Below are 18780 nucleotides of genomic sequence, written 5' to 3' on the forward strand. Positions count from 1 at the left end.
TTCTTATTATTATTCTTTTCTTTTTCTTTTTCACTGTTTTCTTATTTGCTTATTTAATACGTGTTCTTTAACCTCCAAGTCTATCTTTCGGTTCACATCCTTCTTCTCTTATTTCCTTATTTATTTTGCTTTAATCCGTCAAAGTCTATTTTTCGATTTACATTATTATTCTTTTTTCTTCAATGGGTGTCTTATTTTCTTATTTATTTTGCTCCAGTCATCTCAAAGTTTATTTTTTCGATTCATATTATTCTTTTTTTTTCTTTCGTTGGTCTCTTGTTTTCTTACGTATTACTTGTCCTCTAATCTCTCACATTTATTTTTCGTTTCGTTTTATTATTCTTTTCATTGATCATCCATTTTGTTTTAATTTTTTTACAAGGCGGGTTTTCGTACTGTCGATATAAAAGGATTTTTTCTTATTTTTCACTTTGTAATTCTCTTTCTCTCTCTCTCTCTCTTTTTTTTTTTTTAACCATTATACTGTCAGTTTTCAGTATGGATTTTCGATCGTTCGTTTTTATTTTTTACTTTCATTACTTTTTTGTTTTCAGGAAAGTGGGGGAGAGACAGTCATTGATATATATATATATATATATATATATATATATATATATAGTATATATATATATATATATATATATATATATATATATATATATATATATATATATATATATATATATATATATATATATATATATATATATATATATATATATATATATATATATATATATATATATATATATATATATAAAATTTCACTCACTCTAGATATATTTTTAAACCCCGTTCGTGTATTTTCCCTTAATATTTTCCTTCACTATTTTTTACCTATTGCATGTTTTCCTTTGATCGCGCGGAGCAAATCGGACAAAAGAGAGAGAGAGAGAGAGAGAGAGAGAGAGAGAGAGAGACGAGAGAGAGAGAGAGAGAGAGAGAGAGAGAGAGAGAGTGAGAGAGAGAGAGAGAGAGAGAGAGAGAGAGTTTAAAAAAAAAATCGGTTTCCTCTGGTGGCGGGTAATTTAGCCTAGCCCTCACTTTCACAAATAACACACTGGGTTTATAAGGCAAAAGATGGATTACCAGTCCGTGGCCACGATGCATGAATACAATTTGGCCTGAAAAACACGCACCTCTATTTCCACCGCCCCCTTCGCTTGCCATACTAATAAAGAACAACGATAAAATAGGGCGCTGACTATTAAATATTGTCCGTTACTACCATTATGGGCCAAGAGGTGAAGCATTGCCTAACTATTTACTCTGCCGGTGCTTGGGTTATTTGAATTCCCGCCGTCCACGTTTCTGTCCGCCGTTTGGTGTCCGTTGTGTTGCGTTTGGACCGCCGGAGGGAGGAACTGAGGGAGAGGACGTGGTGGTAAAGGGGAGGAAGAGAGGGATAGGAAAAGAAGGGAAGGAAAAAGGAAAGATTAGAAATTAGGAGTTGACGAAGAGGAGACGCTGGTAGAGAAGGCGAGGAAGAGGAGATGGGGAGTAAGGAAAGGGAAGAAAGAGAAATGGAGGGAAAGATGAAGAGGAATAAGGACAGGAAGGGAAACAGGAAAGGAAGGAGGTAGATAGGGAAGAGAGAAAGAGAAGACAAAGGAGATGAATATGGGGATAAAGAGGGAATGGGAGAAGAGGAATATGTGGGAGATATGAAACAAAGGAAAGGGAGGAAGATGAAGAGGAAAGGATGTATAACGAAAGAAGAGAAAGAAATAGGATGAAATAAAGAAGGAAGGAAGAGGAAGAGGAAGAGGAAGAGGAAAGAAAGGAAGGAAGAGGATGAAGTAGAGTAAGTTAAGGAAAGACGGAAAGGGAGGGGAAGAGGGAGAGGAGGGGAAGAAGAAGAGGGAATATTTACAGTGAACGATTGTTGCTTCAAATGTTTGCTTCCGAATGCATTTGTTTTTTCCTGGTTCTTGTTTTCCCTGGCTCCTGTTTGCCTCGTGTGTGTGTGTGTGTGTGTGTGTGTGTGTGTGTGTGTGTGTGTGTGTGTGTGTGTGTGTGTGTGTGTGTGTGTGTGTCGCAGATATCATTTCCAACTTTCGATGAAAAATATCCAACAGGCAATTATAGTTTTTGAAAAAAATTATTTTTCACTATTACTGTTACTCTTGCTGCTGCTGCTACTGTCACTTCTATTAATACTATTACTGCTACAAGCTACTACTACTACTACTACTACTACTACTTACTACTACTACTACTACTACTACTACTACTACTACCACAATTACCTCAACCCTGAACACATCATTACTTTCAATACTACTACTACTACTACTACTACTACTACTACTACTACTACTACTACAACCTACAACTACTACTACTACCACCACCACCATCACCAGCAACACTCCAATGACTCAAGACCATCACGCAGTCTTGGCGCACAGACAAGGTCGCATATGGAGATGTTAATTACGACACGTGGGACGGATGGGCGTGACGCAACACATAGTCTGGGCGGGAGTGTGGGGGGTCTGAATCAAGCGGCCATGACCACCAGCTCTCGATAGCCCCAGCCTAACCTAACCTGACCATTCCTAGTGTGATTGCAACGCATGAACTCGCAACACACTCACACACACACACACACAGAATCAAAAAGGGAAAATATACACCACGTAGATAAAAAAAAAAATAAAAAAAATAAGAAAGAAAATAATGAAAGAAGTAAAGAAAAAAGAGCTTCTAATGAGAAAAAGTTCTACAGTAAAAGAATTGTGGGTCTGGGTGAAAATAAAGGGATTTTGCGGTGAAAATAAAGGAGTTTTTGAGATGAAAATAAGGGAATTTGGATAGAAAAAGGGAGTTTGGATGAAAAAGACGTTTGCGATGAAAATAAAGGGAGTTTTGATGAAAAAAAGGATATGCGGTGAAAATAAGGAATTCGAGCGGGAAAATAAGGATTTTGGAATAAAAAAAAAAGGGTTTGAGGTGGAAAAAAGGGTTTCGGGAGAGAAAAAAAAAGAAACTAGAAAAGAAAAAAAGAAAAGAAAAGGGAGTTTGATGAAAAATAAAGGGTGGGTTTACATGAAAAATATACATCGTAGTTTAGGAGCAAAAATAAGAGGAACGGGTGGGAAAAAAGGTATTTTGGGTAAATAAAGGGTGTTTGGGAGTAAAAAAAAAAAAAAAGGGTGTTTGTGGTAAAAAAGGGTGGGGTTAGGGGAAAAAATGCACATCGTTGTAGCAATTACGCTCCACGCGTGCCTCGCTGTGGGTTTGCGATGTCGGTCACAGTAATGAAAATACAAGTTCCGCGTGTTTATGATATAGTTAGGCTTCGTGCTGCCCGTTTTTTGGCTTCCACTCATGACGCGCTCTCTCTCTCTCTCTCTCTCTCTCTCTCTCTCTCTCTCTCTCTCTCTCTCCTCTCTCTCTCTCTCTTCCCCCTAATCCAAATGTTTGCATAGAAAAGTAAAGTTTTTTTCTTATTTTTTCACAATTTCCCAGATTTTTTTTTTCCGGTTTCTTTATCTACTTTTCTCTTCTTTCATTCCTTCTTCTTCATTTTTACTGTTTTCCATGTATTTTTCTCTTCCATTTTTTAACCTGCTTTCGCTCTTCTTTCATTCTTTCCTTCCATTTATATCAATTTTCCTCCTCTTTTTCCATTCTAGGTTTCTACTTTCTCTTTTCATTCTTTTCCTCCTCTTTTCCGTTCTCCTTTTCTACTTTTCTTTCATTTTTTCCCTTCACCTTTTCTCCTTTTCCTCCTCTTTTTCTACTACCACACCTGTTTACCTGCGTCAGTGAGGAGCGAGTCGCCCAGGTGTACAAAATCACCTGTAATTACCTACGGCTCTGCATTCCGGCCATCCTTGTGACGTGTGTTTGTCACAGGGGTGGAGGCGCCAGAGAGAGAGACCAGTGGAGGGAGTACGTGTGGCACGAGTTTTCGCCTCATCTCGCATCATTTATCTTCTTTTTTTATGGCGCTACCCTCCCCTCACCTGCGGTCTCTATGGCAACGCAAGTCACGGAAGGTCCGACCCTCAAGGCAAAATGCGTCACATTAACTCTCACATAAGCATAAGTGGGGAAGGGCTGCGTAAAGCGATACAAGACACTCACTTTCTTTACCGCAAGACTAAAAGGACATAAGGAAATATAGAAACATATTGAGTTGTGTAATGCAATATAAAACACTCACTTTTCTCTCTTAAAAGACTAAAGTACAAATGGAAAAGGAAGAATTGCGTAATATAATATAAAACCAACTTTTTTTTTTCCACCGCTAAGCTAAATTGCAAGAAAAACAAGGGAAAGCTGCAAGAAGCCCATCAGACCTATCCGTGGCAGTCCTTGTATACGATTACCTTACCCACATGGAATCTTACGCTGCAAAGGAAAGATTTTAGACGCAGAGTACTGGCAAGAAAGAACAAAGGAATCCTGGCAAGTACTGTACCTTCCTATACAACTTAAAATAGACATACATATACCCACCTATCATCCCTATTCATACTTTCTCCCTACTGACTGTGGGATGAGTGAGTCATCTACCTTTCAAGAGCCAAGGCAGCGTGGAGTTCTTAGTATCTTCCCCTTTCATGTATATATAAACGTCCATCCGGAGCTCCACTCTAATACTTTATAACTTCACACACGTTACCAGACTTGCTCCATTTATTCTCAAAGTGGCTCGGAATTTTAGAGTTATTAAATTTTACAAGTTCACTGCGATACTCCACTTGTTTCCAGCCCGCCCTCTTTCTCTTATTCCTCTCCCACGTCTCTTCTCTCTACTTCCTTCCATCTCTTCCTCTCCCATGTCCTTCTCCCTTCACCTGTTCCTTCTTCTATTCCAATCCTTGACTAACCTCCTCCTTCTTCTACCTCTTCTTTAAATACCAGTAAGTCCCTTCCATCTCCATCTCCCTCCTCCTCCTCTCCCTTTTCCTTCTCTCCACCTCCACCCTCTCTACCCTCTCCTCCTTCTCTCCTATATCCCTCTGCTTCCCGAGAGAGAGAGAGAGAGAGAGAGAGAGAGAGAGAGAGAGAGAGAGAGAGAGAGAGAGAGAGAGAGAGAGAGAGAGAGAGAGAGAGAGAGAGAGAGAATTATAGTATGAACGAAAGGAAAACCAGTCTCTTCCCTTGCCTTGATTTTGCCGTTACTAATAGTGTGCGTGCCGTACGTGTGTGTGTGTGTGTGTGTGTGTGGTGTGTGTGTGTGTGTGTGTGTGTGTGTGTGTGTGTGTGTGTGTGTGTGTGTGTGTGTGTACGTGCAGGTGTACATGTGCGTAAAGGTTGCGTACAGGGAAAGGGAAAAACCTTAATTACTTTTGCAACTTTTTCCAAGATTCTCCCATTAACAGGGTTGTGTTTTTTCCCTTAATTAATTCCACCTCCCTTGTTTCCTTCTCTCTCTCTCTCTCTCTCTCTCTCTCTCTCTCTCTCTCTCTCTCTCTCTCTCTCTCTCTCTCTCTCTCTCTCTCTCTCTATCTGGTAAAGGCTTTTGTATCTTCATTGTTATCAGACTCTTTCATCTTTTATCGTTTCCTTTTATCTTATGTTGCCTTTTGTCCTTTTTTATTAATAATACTGACATGAGAGAGAGAGAGAGAGAGAGAGAGAGAGAGAGAGAGAGAGAGAGAGAGAGAGAGAGAGAGAGAGAGAGAGAGAGAGAGAGAGAGAGAGAGAGAGAGAGAGAGAGAGAGAGAAATGTTTACATGCAACTCCCACTGAACTTCCTCTGTCCTTAGTCGATTTTCTGACCCGTTGGAAAAACAGAATCACGAAGAATCGAGCGTTTTCTTGTGTGTTTGTGTTTTTAATGTTCTGATGCGTGAGGAAGACCAGCATGGGAGGAAAATGGATTAAAAATGCTCGTTTATAATTTACAGTACCGTTGCCAGGAAAGAAGCAGGATAAGAATTAATTAAGATGGACGTGGCCAGTTTTGTTTATGTGATGCTTTGATGCTAGTCTTTTGAAATTGGCTTACCATTATTTTAAACCGCCTCACTGCTACGAAATCTTCACAAAATGGTCCCCTACAATTTTTTTAAACATCAAATTTTGTGCCACAGTTTCTTCAGTAGCTTTGTATCCTGTAAAAGACGAAACTGACTTGCTTTTCTCTCTTTTCCTTGATATACGTACAATTTCCTGCACTGCTCTGAATGACAGAAATTTACGAAACCACACCACAAAGAAAGAAATGAAAATACAGGGTCACATTATCAACATGTCCACGGGAAATACGTAAGAAAAGAACTTTATCTATAAGGAGAATGATGTGTCATTATCATGTTTAAATTCAAATGTTTTCATGATGGATAGAAATTTGCAAGACCACACCACAAAGAGAGAGAGACAGAGAAAAAGAAGGCATAGATTCTTTAACATATCCAAGGAAAATATGTAAGAAGATGAATTTTACTTACGAAGAATATCTGCTTTTACTTCTCGTCTCCCTTCCTCCTTTCCTTCCTTCCTTCCTTCCTTCCTTCCTTCCTTCCCTTTCACCCTGAGTTGCCAGAATCGTTTTCCTTCACCCCGATCACGTCTCCTTCAGTCCCTGGTGGTGACGACTCCCTCAGGCTGCACCCTTCACCTCCTTCTGTCTACATGTGTCTAATAGCTTTCTAAATCCTCTTATTTTTTATCTTATTTTTTTTTTATTTAGTCCTTCCGTCTATCTATTATCGTGTTTGTGTCTAAGTTTTAAAATCTTCCACTGTACCTTTGTTTTTCTATTCTGTCAAGTTTCTGTCCATGTGTCTAATAGCTTTCTAAATCTACGTACTTTTGTATAATCTTTGTCTGTTATCCTGTTTATTAACTTTCTACGACTTTCTTTACACCTTCCATCCGTCTATGCATGTTTTAACTTCCTGTCTCTGTATCCGTCTATTTCTTCTTTTATCTTAATGTTTTGCAGCTTCCTACGTGTATGTTTCATTATCTGTCCATCTTTCTGTCTACCTGTCTCTTATCAGGTCCTTTCTCCAGTCAGATTTTGCATAGATATTTGTATGTGTTCCTTCCTCTGTCTAATCTTTCATTTCTGGACTCTTTATTCATTACAACTTCAAGAGAGAGAGAGAGAGAGAGAGAGAGAGAGAGAGAGAGAGAGAGAGAGAGAGAGAGAGAGAGAGAGAGAGAGAGAGAGAGAGAGAGAGAGAGAGAGAATTAAATGTCTGACCTCACTCCTGTGTTACGTTTTCTTTGTAGTCTTCGAGGGAATACTGCGACGAAACTTTTATACAAACGAACAGGTCGAGGAGAGGAGAGAGAGTGCTTCCTTTCTTGTACCCTCTCTCTCTCTCTCTCTCTCTCTCTCTCTCTCTCTCTCTCTCTCTCTCTCTCTCTCTCTCTCTCTCTCTCTCTCTCTCTCTATTTGGTTCTGCTTCTGACAGTCACAGTGAATCACTTCGTCCTTCTTTTTCCGTCTCTCTCTCTCTCTCTCTCTCTCTCTCTCTCTCTCTCTCTCTCTCTCTCTCTCTCTTCTATCTCTTCACGTCCTGCTTACAAGATCAAAGCCAATAGCAGATCTGTACTCAACATTTCACCTCTCTCTCTCTCTCTCTCTCTCTCTCTCTCTCTCTCTCTCTCTCTCTCTCTCTCTCTCTCTCTCTCTCTCTCTCTCTCTCTCTCTCTCTCCCCCTCTGTCACTCTAGTCCAGAAGTGACATAAAGGAAGGGGAAAAAAGGGCAAAACAACACTTTTCCCACCCGCTGAGGAGGAAAGACAGTTAGTTCATTCCTCTTAGTCCACAAAGTTTCCACGATTTCAAAGACAAGATCACTATTTTCCTTCTTTTTTTCTTCCTCCCCTCTACTTTTTTTTCCCCTTCTCTCTCTTCTCCTCCTTCTCCTTCTTCCAAGCGGTCTTTTTTCTTTTTTTTTCTGTTTCTCTCCCCTCGTCTATTTTTTTCATGTGTTTTTGTTTTCCCTTCTTTCTCTATTTTCTGTCACTTTAGTCTTTCCTCTCCCTCCTCTCTCCTTTATTCTCCCTTCTAGCTGTCCCTCTCTGCCTCTCCCTCTTTCTTCCCCTCCCTTTCCTAGCTCCCTACCTCTCCCACCACCCTCCTTCTCTTCCTTTCCGCCCCCTTGCCTCTTCCAGCACTCTCCCTCGTTCCCCCTTCTTTTCCCCTCCCTCCCTGTCTCTCCCAGCATACCCTCCCTCTTCTTCCTTTCCCCCTCTGCCTCTTCCAGCACCCTATCTTCCTCCTCTCCCTCTCCCCTCCCTCCCTGCCTTTTCCAGCACCCTCCCTCTTTTCCCTTACCCCTCTCTGCCTATCCCAACACCCTCCCTCACCTCCCTATCTCTTCCCTGCCTATCCCAGCACTCTACCTTTCTCCTCTCCCTTCCCCTACCTCTCTACCTCTCCCAGCCTACTCTCCCTCCTTCCGGCCAGTGGGGAGAGCTGTAAATCCCCCGTTCTGGGATTTATTGTGAGGACCAAAAGTAAAGCCATGACTTACGAAGGTTTTCAAAATTTAAGGGAGTTTCGCCTCTCCGCCGCTTAATCACAAAGGCGCTAGAGGAACCTGGTAGCGAGTGTGCTTGTGAGCGATACTTGTCTGCAATGAATCTAATGCAATTGTCCCGCCGTGAGAGTGTGTGTGTGTATGTGAATGTATGTATGCATGTATGTAGAGTGTGTTAGCCCCGGTAGATTTGCACGCTTGCCTCAACAGGATTGTGTAAGCCGGCGGTGTTGACTCGCTCGGCTGGGCTTGGCTTGCCTGGGTTTTGTGTATGCATGTTATAGGCCGGTGGTGTGATAAGATAAATAGCGGGGAGAAAGAGAAAGAGAGAGAGAGAGAGAGAGAGAGAGAGAGAGAGAGAGAGAGAGAGAGAGAGAGAGAGAGAGAGAGAGAGAGAGAGAGAGAGAGAGAGAGAGAGAGAGAGAGAATTTCCTCCATTCCATTCTTCCTTCCTTGTTTCTCCACGTAATTCCATTTTTCCCTCCATTTTTGACTCGTCTTTTCAACAATTCCACTTTTCTCTCCTTCATTACTCCTTCCTTCTTTCCTCGCGTCATTCTATTTTCCCTCACTTCCTTCGCTTTTTTCATCATCTACATTTCTTTTTTTCTCCCTCAAAACTTTCTCTCTTCTCTTATCACTCCTCCCTTCTTCCCTTCTTTCCTTTCACCAACTCATCCTTTCAAATACACCAGACAACTTAAAACATAACCTTCTCGTTTCCCTTCCTACAGCGCCTCCTTCTGCGTCCTGCAAGTCTAAATTACCAGGTACTCCTTTAAGGCTTCTTGTACTCTTTCCTTCCACTAACTCATACCTTTAAACACACGAAGGCAACTAAAAACATAGCCTCCCTGTTTCCCCTTCTGCAGCGCCTCCTTCTGCGTCATGTACGTCTAAATTACCAGGTACTACTTCGGGGCTCCTTTCCACCTCGTAGTCACCTGGCCCGGAGACACAACTCAGCGCTAATTACCTGCCTGGGAAGTGGTAATCAGAGTCCTCACCTGAGTTTATGCGTCCCTTAGGTGGTCCTCAGCTTAACTCGTCCCCTCTTGCCCTCCTCTCCCCTTCAGTCTGCCGTCTTAATCTGTTTCAAGGGAGAGTTTTGTGTTACTTTTTTGTGGGCTGGTGTGTGAGTGTGTGGGAGGGAGGGAGGGAGGGAGGGAGGGAGAGAGAGAGAGAGAGAGAGAGAGAGAGAGAGAGAGAGAGAGAGAGAGAGAGAGAGAGAGAGAGAGAGAGAGAGAGAGAGAGAGAGAGAGAGAGAGAGAGAGAGAGAGAGAGAGAACGAGAGAGAACTACCACAACCATCATCACTACTATACTACTACTACTACTACTACTACTACTACTACTACTACTACTGTTACCACCACCACCACCACGATTACCACTAGTACCACCCCCACTTACTACTACTGTCATCATCATCATCATCATCATCAGCATTATTTATATTATTTTCAAGTGTGTTATTATGAACACCAGTTTTCACACAAGCACTTAATGAGGTACTGTGTGTCCAGTTAATAACCTAGTGTGAATAATTAAGCTATAACTCTCTCTCTCTCTCTCTCTCTCTCTCTCTCTCTCTCTCTCTCTCTCTCTCTCTCTCTCTCTCTTTCTTTCTCTTAGGTAAAGGCTTTTGTTTTCATTGTTATCAAACTCTTTCATCTTTTATCGTTTCTTTTAATCTCATGTTGCCTTTTTTATTAATAATTCTTTGATGAGAGAGAGAGAGAGAGAGAGAGAGAGAGAGAGAGAGAGAGAGAGAGAGAGAGAGAGAGAGAGAGAGAGAGAGAGAGAGAGAGAGAGAGAGAGAGAGAGAGAGAGAGAGAATGTATTCCATTTTTACCTTTACGATTTTATTTACTTTAATTCTCTCTCTCTCTCTCTCTCTCTCTCTCTCTCTCTCTCTCTCTCTCTCTCTCTCTCTCTCTCTCTCTCTGTCAAAATTCTCCTCTTTTCTTTTCTTTTCTCTTTCCGTTCCTCTTTTTATTTTCTCTCTGCTGCCTTTCCAGTTTTCTTTTTAATTTTCCATTGTTTCTTTGTACTCTATTTTATTTGCTGTCTTTATTTTTAGACGCCTTTGTGATTCTTCTCTTCTCCATAAAACTGTTGATTAAATCCGTAAGAGATGTATATCTTTGTCTGTCTGTCTGTCTGTCTGTCTGTCTATCTCTGTCTGTCCGTCTGTCAGTCTGCATATGCATTTCTCTCTTTGTTCTTGTCTTTGAATTGCATAGTACCCCCCTCCCTCCTCTCTCTCTTTCTCTCCCTCAATATCAGGAATTCATTCGTTAATGTAACTTTACTAACATTATTTGCAATTTATAAAGTTTCAACCCCTCCCCTCTCTCTCTCTCTCTCTCTCACCTGTCCACCCACCCACTAAATCTCAGCCACTTTTCTCCCCCTTCTCATCACATGTCGCGCTCTCCTCTCCTGTCTGACCTTTCCTTTGCAGTTAATCGCCAGGCCAATCCCTTCGTCTCCTACAATTATGATAGATTTTCCTGAGAGAGAGAGAGAAAAGATACTGATGATGAAGCGGCGCACCTGGTTGGTCTTGACGAGTCTTAATTACAGGTAGGAAAGGAGCGGGAATAAAGAAGAGAGACATTTGAATGAAAGATACGCCGTGAGGGAGCAAGGAAAGAGAGAGGAAAGGGGAGAGATGAAAGGGGAGAGGAGGAAAGGAGTGAGGGGAAGGAAGAGAGGAGGAATGAAGTGAGGGGAAGGGAGAGAAAAGGAGGAGAGAAGTCAAGGGAAGGGAAAGAAGAGGACAGGAGTTAGGGGAAGGGGAAAAGGAGGAAAGAAGTGAGGGGAAGGGAGAGAGGAGGAAACGAGAGAGGGGAAGGAGGAGAGCAGGAAAGGAGTGGGGTGAAGAGAGAGAAGACGAGGAAAGGAACGAAAGGAAGGAAAAAAAGAGAGGAGTGCGGGGAAGAGGAAGAAAAGAAATAAATGAAAGTAGAGAAGGTAGAGAATAGAGAGACAGAGAGAGATTAGAGAGAGACACATAAATCAATGGTATTCAGTGTGTATACGTGTATGTGTGAGTGCGTATGTACGTGCCTGTGGACATACATCCCCAAACTCAGGATCAAGCAACACCACCACCACCATCACCACCACCACCGCCACCAACACGACTACCACCACCAGCACCACCAATCAAACTTTTTCACCTGGCCCGGTATAAGCTTCTCTCCTTCGCAGCCTCCGTCCATTCTTGCCTCAGTGGAAACTCATCTGGAGTCGGCCTTTCCTCTTAGTCGCGCCAAACGTATCAGAGTCGCCTGGCCGAACACCGCCTCCTGAGCTCCTTGCGCGGGCCTGCCTGGGTGTTTGAGGAGGCCAGGTAGCAGTGAAGGACGAGCAGGCGACGAGATGCCTTTGGTGGAGCGAAGGAATGAGGGAAAGCGGCCATTTGGTGAAGGAAGCTGGCCAGAGGAATCGTCGTTGCTACATTGTAATTTTTTTCTTCTTTTCTTGGGGGTTGGGAAAGGATTGATGTTGTAGGAGTGAAGTTGAAGTTGTCGTTGAAGTTGATGGAAAGGAGGAGGAGGAGGAGGAGGAGGAGGAGGAGGAGGAGGAGGAGGAGGAGGAGGAGGAGGAGGAGGAGGAGGAGGAGGAAGGAAGGAAGGAAGGAAGGAAGGAAGGAAGGAAGGAAGGAAGGAAGGAAGGAAGGAAGGAAGGAAGGAAGGAAGGAAGGAAAGAAGAACAAGAAAAATAAGTACAAAAAAAAAAAACGAAAGGAAGAGACGAGGACAAGGAGGAGAACGAAGGAGTAAGAGAACAAGAACAACAACAACAACAATAACAACAACAACAACAACAACCTTTACAAGAAAATAAAGACCAACCAACCAAACAAACAAACAAACAAACATAACCACGAGAAGTAAAGCTACAATGCATACCCGAAGAGAGAGAGAGAGAGAGAGAGAGAGAGAGAGAGAGAGAGAGAGAGAGAGAGAGAGAGAGAGAGAGAGAGAGAGAGAGAGCGAAGGACATCTAAATAAAGTGACAGAGTGAAGAGGCAACACCCTGAGGAACCGCACAATGCCTTGGCGTACCCTTATAAACTCTAACAGGCGAGGGAGGCGTAGGAGAGAACGAACACCCGGTACTAATGACACCTGCTCCCGCGACTCACCTGACGAAGGAGGCTGTCGGCTCCGCATCGCTGTCTTACTTGAAATTCATTTTACGAACAGCAGAGCCTCACGCACCGCCACTGCCTCTATCGCTTCTATCCTCATCACTATCACCACTGCCATTATCACCTCCAGCTTAATCTCGCGTTCTAAGAGGCAAGATCAGAGCTCCTCCTTCGTGCCTGGCTGGGTTCTACGTTTCAAAGGTTCCTGGTTCTCTGTTGTAGTTGGCGTCGTTTGTTGTCGAATAATTATGCGCGTTTTTGTTAAGTGTTTTTGTGTTGAGTTTTTAAGGGTGTTTTTATGGTTGTAGTGACAGATTAACGAGATTTCTTCATTATTAGCAGAAGAAACGCTCTTGAGAATCTGACTGTTTAACTCTGTGACCTTTGAAAACAGTCGTAGTGAAGTGACAAGGATTTTTAAGGATGCTTTTATAGTTCCAGTGACAGATTAACAAGATTTCTACATCATGAACAGGAGAAAACTCTTGAGATCCTGGCCATCATCTCTGTGGCCTTAAAAAATAGTCGTGGTGAAATAACAAGGATTTTTTAAGGGTTCTTTTAAGGTTCCAGTGACAGTTTAACAAGATTTCTACATCATGAACGGGAGAAAAACTCTTGAGATCTCTGTGGCCTTTAAAAATAGTAGTGCAGAGAGAGCAAAACGTTTCAGAATACGAACAAACGTCCCTTTACAATCCACAGACTAAGGTATTTAATTCCCTCTTTTAATTAAACACCAGAGCCTTGCATCCTCCTGGTGATGGGAGGAGGCCACACACAAGCACAAGGAGATCCTATACGTGAAGGATCGACAAACCAGTGAGTAGGATTTAAAGATTAAGGATCAACTGACCGCACTGGATTCTGTGTTTTGAAGAGTTTCATTCCGTATCACACAGGTTCGTACACTGCTTCAAGAGGATCAATGTGAAATCCTTTAAATATATATTTGTTTTACTCTCTCAACACATTCTTTTTTTTTTTTTCACTCCGTCGCAGATCAAACTGAATGGCAAAATATTCACTCGAAAAATTGATCCGCAAATTCTTGACGTCTTTTATCTAGTTTTCTTTATTTTTTTTTATTTACCTTTTGAAAATTGCACAAAAAAAAAAAAAAAAAGGAGGGGGAAGGCATTCTGACCCAATATCGCTCACATCGCCGGCAGCTTTCCGCTCATTCAACGCGAGGCCATTGCCGGAAAAAGGCAGGCGGTACACGGCGCATTCGCAAACTTGGGGAAAAATTATAAACCGTCACATTTCGAGTCCAACTTTTGCAAACACTCCACTTTCCGATCTGTTGGCGATACTGGTAAGAGAGAGAGAGAGAGAGAGAGAGAGAGAGAGAGAGAGAGAGAGAGAGAGAGAGAGAGAGAGAGAGAGAGAGAGAGAGCAAGGATTTTCTCTCTCTCTCTCTCTCTCTCTCTCTCTCTCTCTCTCTCTCTCTCTCTCTCTCTCTCTCTCTCTCTCCATTCCGTTCTCCCTTTCAGTTCCCACTCCATATCTCTTCTTGAAGGCGATGCAACGAGGGAAGCTGACAGAAGGAGAAGAAGAAGAGAGAAGAGAAGAAAACAAAAGAAAAAGGAAAGAAAAAGGAAGGAACAAAGAAGAAAGAGAAGAAAAGACAGAAAAAAGGAGAAAGAAAAGAAGAAGAAGAAGAAGAAGAAGAAGAAGAAGAAGAAGAAGAAGAAGAAGAAGAAGAAGAAGAAGAAGAAGAAGAAGAAGAAGAAGAAGAAGAAGAAGAAGAAGAAGAAGAAGAAGAAGAAGAAGAAGAAGAAGAAGAAGAAGAAGAAGAAGAAGAAGAAGAAGAAGAAGAAGAAGAAGAAGAAGAAGAAGAAGAAGAAGAAGAAGAAGAAGAAGAAGAAGAAGAAGAAGACAACAAGAACAACAACAACAACAACAACAACAACAACAACAACAACAACAGCAGCAGCAGCAACAGCAGCAACAAGGGACAGAACAAGAAGAACAAGGACAAGAAGAAAAGAAAGGAGGATATGGAGAGAGAGAATAATGAAGGAGACAAGCTGAGCGGGGTGAAGAAGGAAGACAACACGCCGCGCACACTCCACTTGGCCTTGTCTTGAACACACGGTAAAAAAAAAAAAAAAAGAAACGAGAAAATGAAAGAAAAACATGAAAACAAAAGGGAAAAAAATTACAAATGACAGTAAAGGAAGGTAATTAGGCCTATGAAAAACTTAGCACGTGAAAACTAACATGAAAAAAAAATAAGCGAATAAAAATGAAAAAAAAAACTGCTTATACGAAAGAGAGAAAAAAGAAAAGGTATATTTAAAAGAGAGAGAGAGAGAGAGAGAGAGAGAGAGAGAGAGAGAGAGAGAGAGAGAGAGAGAGAGAGAGAGAGAGAGAGAGAGAGAGAGAGAGAGAGAGAGAGAGAGAGAGAGAGAGAGAGAGAGAGAGAGAGAGAGAGAGAGAGAGAGAGAGAGAGAGAGAGAGAGAGATAACTCCACAAACCAAACTCCTCTTGTATTACGATGAAAAAAAAAACAACAACAAAAACGAGAAAAAAAAAGAACGAAATAATGTCTTTCTCAACGTGAACTCCGTAAAATTTATTGCGCATTACGATTCACACATTCGCTTCTTTCTTTTTAAAACTTTCATCACCAATCACCATCAATTATTTCATACCTTTGTTTTCCTTCCTCCCAAAGACTCACGTTGTGGTGCCCCGCGGAATTGGTATCACCTTTTCCTTCACTTTTTTAAAATTAAGATGCGAGTACAGGTGAGGAAGAAATTCTGTTACCTTTCCTGGCTACAGAGGACGAAAAAACGAGAGAGAGAGAGAGAGAGAGAGAGAGAGAGAGAGAGAGAGAGAGAGAGAGAGAGAGAGAGAGAGAGAGAGAGAGAGAGAGAGAGAGAGAGAGAGAGAGAGAGAGAGAGAGAGAGAGAGAGACCACACACACACCCAACCACCCACACACAAACACACACACACACACACACACACTCAAAAAACAGATAAGTCACCGATGTCAGTCTATCTCCTTCCTGTCTGTCTGTCTGCCCGTCCAAGTCTGCCACCTCCACACTAGTCACTCCACAGTCTCCACCAGCTTTTTGAAGTTTAATTAGGGAGGAAGGTGAATTCATTAAGGGATAACATGAGTGGAATAGAGAGAGAAAGAGAAAGGGGGCGGATAATGAGGGGACAAGAACAAAACACTGGAACAAAAGAACACCAGAACACGAGGCCATATGTAAAATAAACAGTGGAGGTGAAATGCTAGATACGTGGAGCGTGGACGGGAAAGCGGAGTGACGGAAGAGATCAAGATGGATTGAAAAAAATGTTCCCAAAGGCTCACTGTTCGATGGGGGAGCTGAAATGGAGAGCATGGGTGGCGAAGGGAAGGATGAAGGGGCGTGAATAAGTGAGGTATGGGTGAACATATTTTTTTTTTTTTTGACAGATGGTGCTGCCTTACGTTTGTCTTTTGTTTTGTTTGACTTTTTGAGTTTCAGATTTTTTTTTGTTTGACTTTTGACTTTTGAATTCTTGTTTATGTTTTAGGTTAGAAATTCAGCTAGTCAACTGTTTTCACTTTACTTTTTTTTTTTAGTTTCATTGCATTTTCGTCTTGTTTTTCCATTTCTTTCTAGTCTTACTTGCAAAGGAGTGGATGATGAGTGTAGTGGAGAGTAAAGTGGATGATGGTGGAGGAGGAGATATAGAGAAGTGAATAAGCCAACGAAAAGATCTTATTGATGGTTGAGGATGTATGAGATGATAAAATGAATAGAACAGTGGATGAGTAAAGTGGATGAGAGTGGAGGAGGTGTAGAGGAATTTTGTTGATGGACGAGGTAATACAGAAGTAGATGAGTAGAACTGAGCATAAAGTGGATGAGAGTGGATGAGAATACATACCATAGTAACAGTTGTGTGGAGAGGTATAAAGAGACTTTGTTGATGAATGAGGATGGATGATAAGATACAGATAAGTGGATGACGAGTGAAGTGGAGAGTGAAGGGAGTGAAAGCAGAGCAAGATACACAGAATAATGAAACTGGTGAAGGAAGATTTTGTTGATGGATGAACAGAGAGGATGAGTGGAGGGAAGTGGAGGAGAGAGTGAAAGCAGAAGGTAACAGAATCGTGTGAAGTGTGAAAGGTGAAAGGTATGAGGGCAGGTGAAGGGAGAGTGAGTCACCGTGAGTAAAAAAGCACACAGCAATCAGTGACGAGGAAAAGTAAGTGCACTCGTAAATCACAATAAATCAGAAGGACGAGACTGAACAATGGTTTAATTAATTTGATTTTTTTTTGTTCCACGTTACTTGGGGCAATTCAAACTTTCATTATTAAAGCGTTGTTATTTTCACCTCCTCCACACACACACACACACACACACACACACACACACACACACACACACACACACACAACGATGCAAGAGACACCCATTATCATAAATTGTCTTTGCTTTGCTTGCCTTGGTTTTCTTTTGCTACAATAATGTGAGCAACAGTCAAGTTTGTATTATCATTTCTCTCTCTCTCTCTCTCTCTCTCTCTCTCTCTCTCTCTCTCTCTCTCTCTCTCTCTCTCTCTCTCTCTCTCTCTCTCTCTCATGGGTTTTTCGTCGAGATTTTCCTCCTCCTCCTCTTCCTCCTTCTCTTTTCTTCCTCTTCCTTTTCCTCCTCCTCCTCCTCCTCCAGTTCAGTGACTGTCTTTTCGTCCTTTTACTTCATCCCTCCATCAGGCAAGCTTCCTCCACCTCTACCACTACCTCCTCCTCCTCTTCCTCCTTCTCTTCCTTCTCCTCTTCCTTCTCCTCTTCCTCCTTCTTCTCTTCCTCCTCCACTATCTGCTGCATCATCTCAGAGAACTTCTATCGATTCCTCCTGAGCTTGTCATAGTTTCTCTCTCTCTCTCTCTCTCTCTCTCTCTCTCTCTCTCTGATAACTTAAGCTCCATCCTTTTATTTTTCTCTATATATTTCTCTCTCTTCCTACGTACATTCCTCTCTCTCTCTCGTTTTCCTTTGTCTTCCCCCTCCTCCTACTCCTCCTCCTTCAGTTCTTCTTCATTCCTCTCCTCCAGTCGCTTGCCACACCTGCGTCTGATATATCAATCCCTCAGATCTTTCTCCCACGCTGTTCACATTTAGTAATTATGAACTGAAGCATACAACTTTTTTACACTTCACAGTAATCTCATTAATATCTCTTCTTTTCCCCTTAACACTCATATAGTCTCCCCTTCCTTCCTTCTCCATTCCTTCCTTTCTCTCTCTCTCTCTCGTGTGCAGTTCGTTATCAACACGTACTTCACACATACTCGCATATACAAAGTTATTCTCGATTGCTCTCGCCTTAAGCAATGTAACAGTAAAGACGGTGATAACTGGAGTAATTTCCCCTCCTTCCTTCCTTTCTTTTCCTTATACGTTCAGTTATTGTACACACACATTTATAAACACTCATACACACAAGTACACTTACTCTTCTTCGCTCTAATCTCCAAAAGCAACTAAGCAATGTAGTGACGTTAAAGATGAATTAAAATTTCCCTCCTTACTTTCTTCCTTTCTCTCGTGTAATTAGTTCTAATCCACACACACACACACACTCACACATATTCAGTTACTCTCCTTCACTATCGCCTCCTGAAAGTAAAATGTGATATAACAATAGTGCCAAGGACGGTGATAATTGGCGTTAATCTGACAGGTAACACAAGGAGAACTGCAACAGGTAAGGAAACACCTTTCTTCCCGCTGGTGTGAAGGGAAGGGCAGGTGAGTGTGAATTACAGGTGAATTAATAATGAATTGTTCACTGCCACCTGCCATGACGGAAGAGGAGGAGGAAGCGGAATAGGAAGAGGAAGAGGAAGAGGAAGAGGAAGAGGAAGAGGAGGATTAGGAGGAGGAGGAAAGGGATAAATGTTTATATTGAAGTCACATAAATTCCTGTCTCTCTTGCGTAAGGTGTCTCCTCCTCCTCCTCCTCCTCCTCCTCCTCCTCCTCCTCTTTCTTTACCTAAATTTTGTAGTAGAAATTATACAATGTACTTTATGATAAGCAGCCTCGTCAGGGTCAAAATGTCTGCTGCTGGCTGTTCTTCCTTTTGTACTCCTGAGTGTTCTTATTCTTTCTCCTCCTCGTCCTCCTTCT

General features: G+C 42.0%; 1 long non-coding RNA gene across 2 annotated transcripts in view; it reads right to left on the bottom strand.

The window, feature by feature from the left end:
- LOC135089000 (uncharacterized) overlaps window positions 1–18780 on the bottom strand; it is a 78718-nt gene that overhangs the window by 8397 nt on the left and 51541 nt on the right. For both annotated transcript variants that reach the window (XR_010261355.1, XR_010261356.1), the window contains one exon: window positions 9467–9549. This is a non-coding gene — a long non-coding RNA (uncharacterized LOC135089000). The remainder of the gene's footprint in view (window positions 1–9466; window positions 9550–18780) is intronic.

Source organism: Scylla paramamosain, chromosome 32, assembly GCF_035594125.1.
Source record: "Scylla paramamosain isolate STU-SP2022 chromosome 32, ASM3559412v1, whole genome shotgun sequence".
NCBI classification, from domain to species: Eukaryota; Metazoa; Arthropoda; class Malacostraca; order Decapoda; family Portunidae; genus Scylla; species Scylla paramamosain.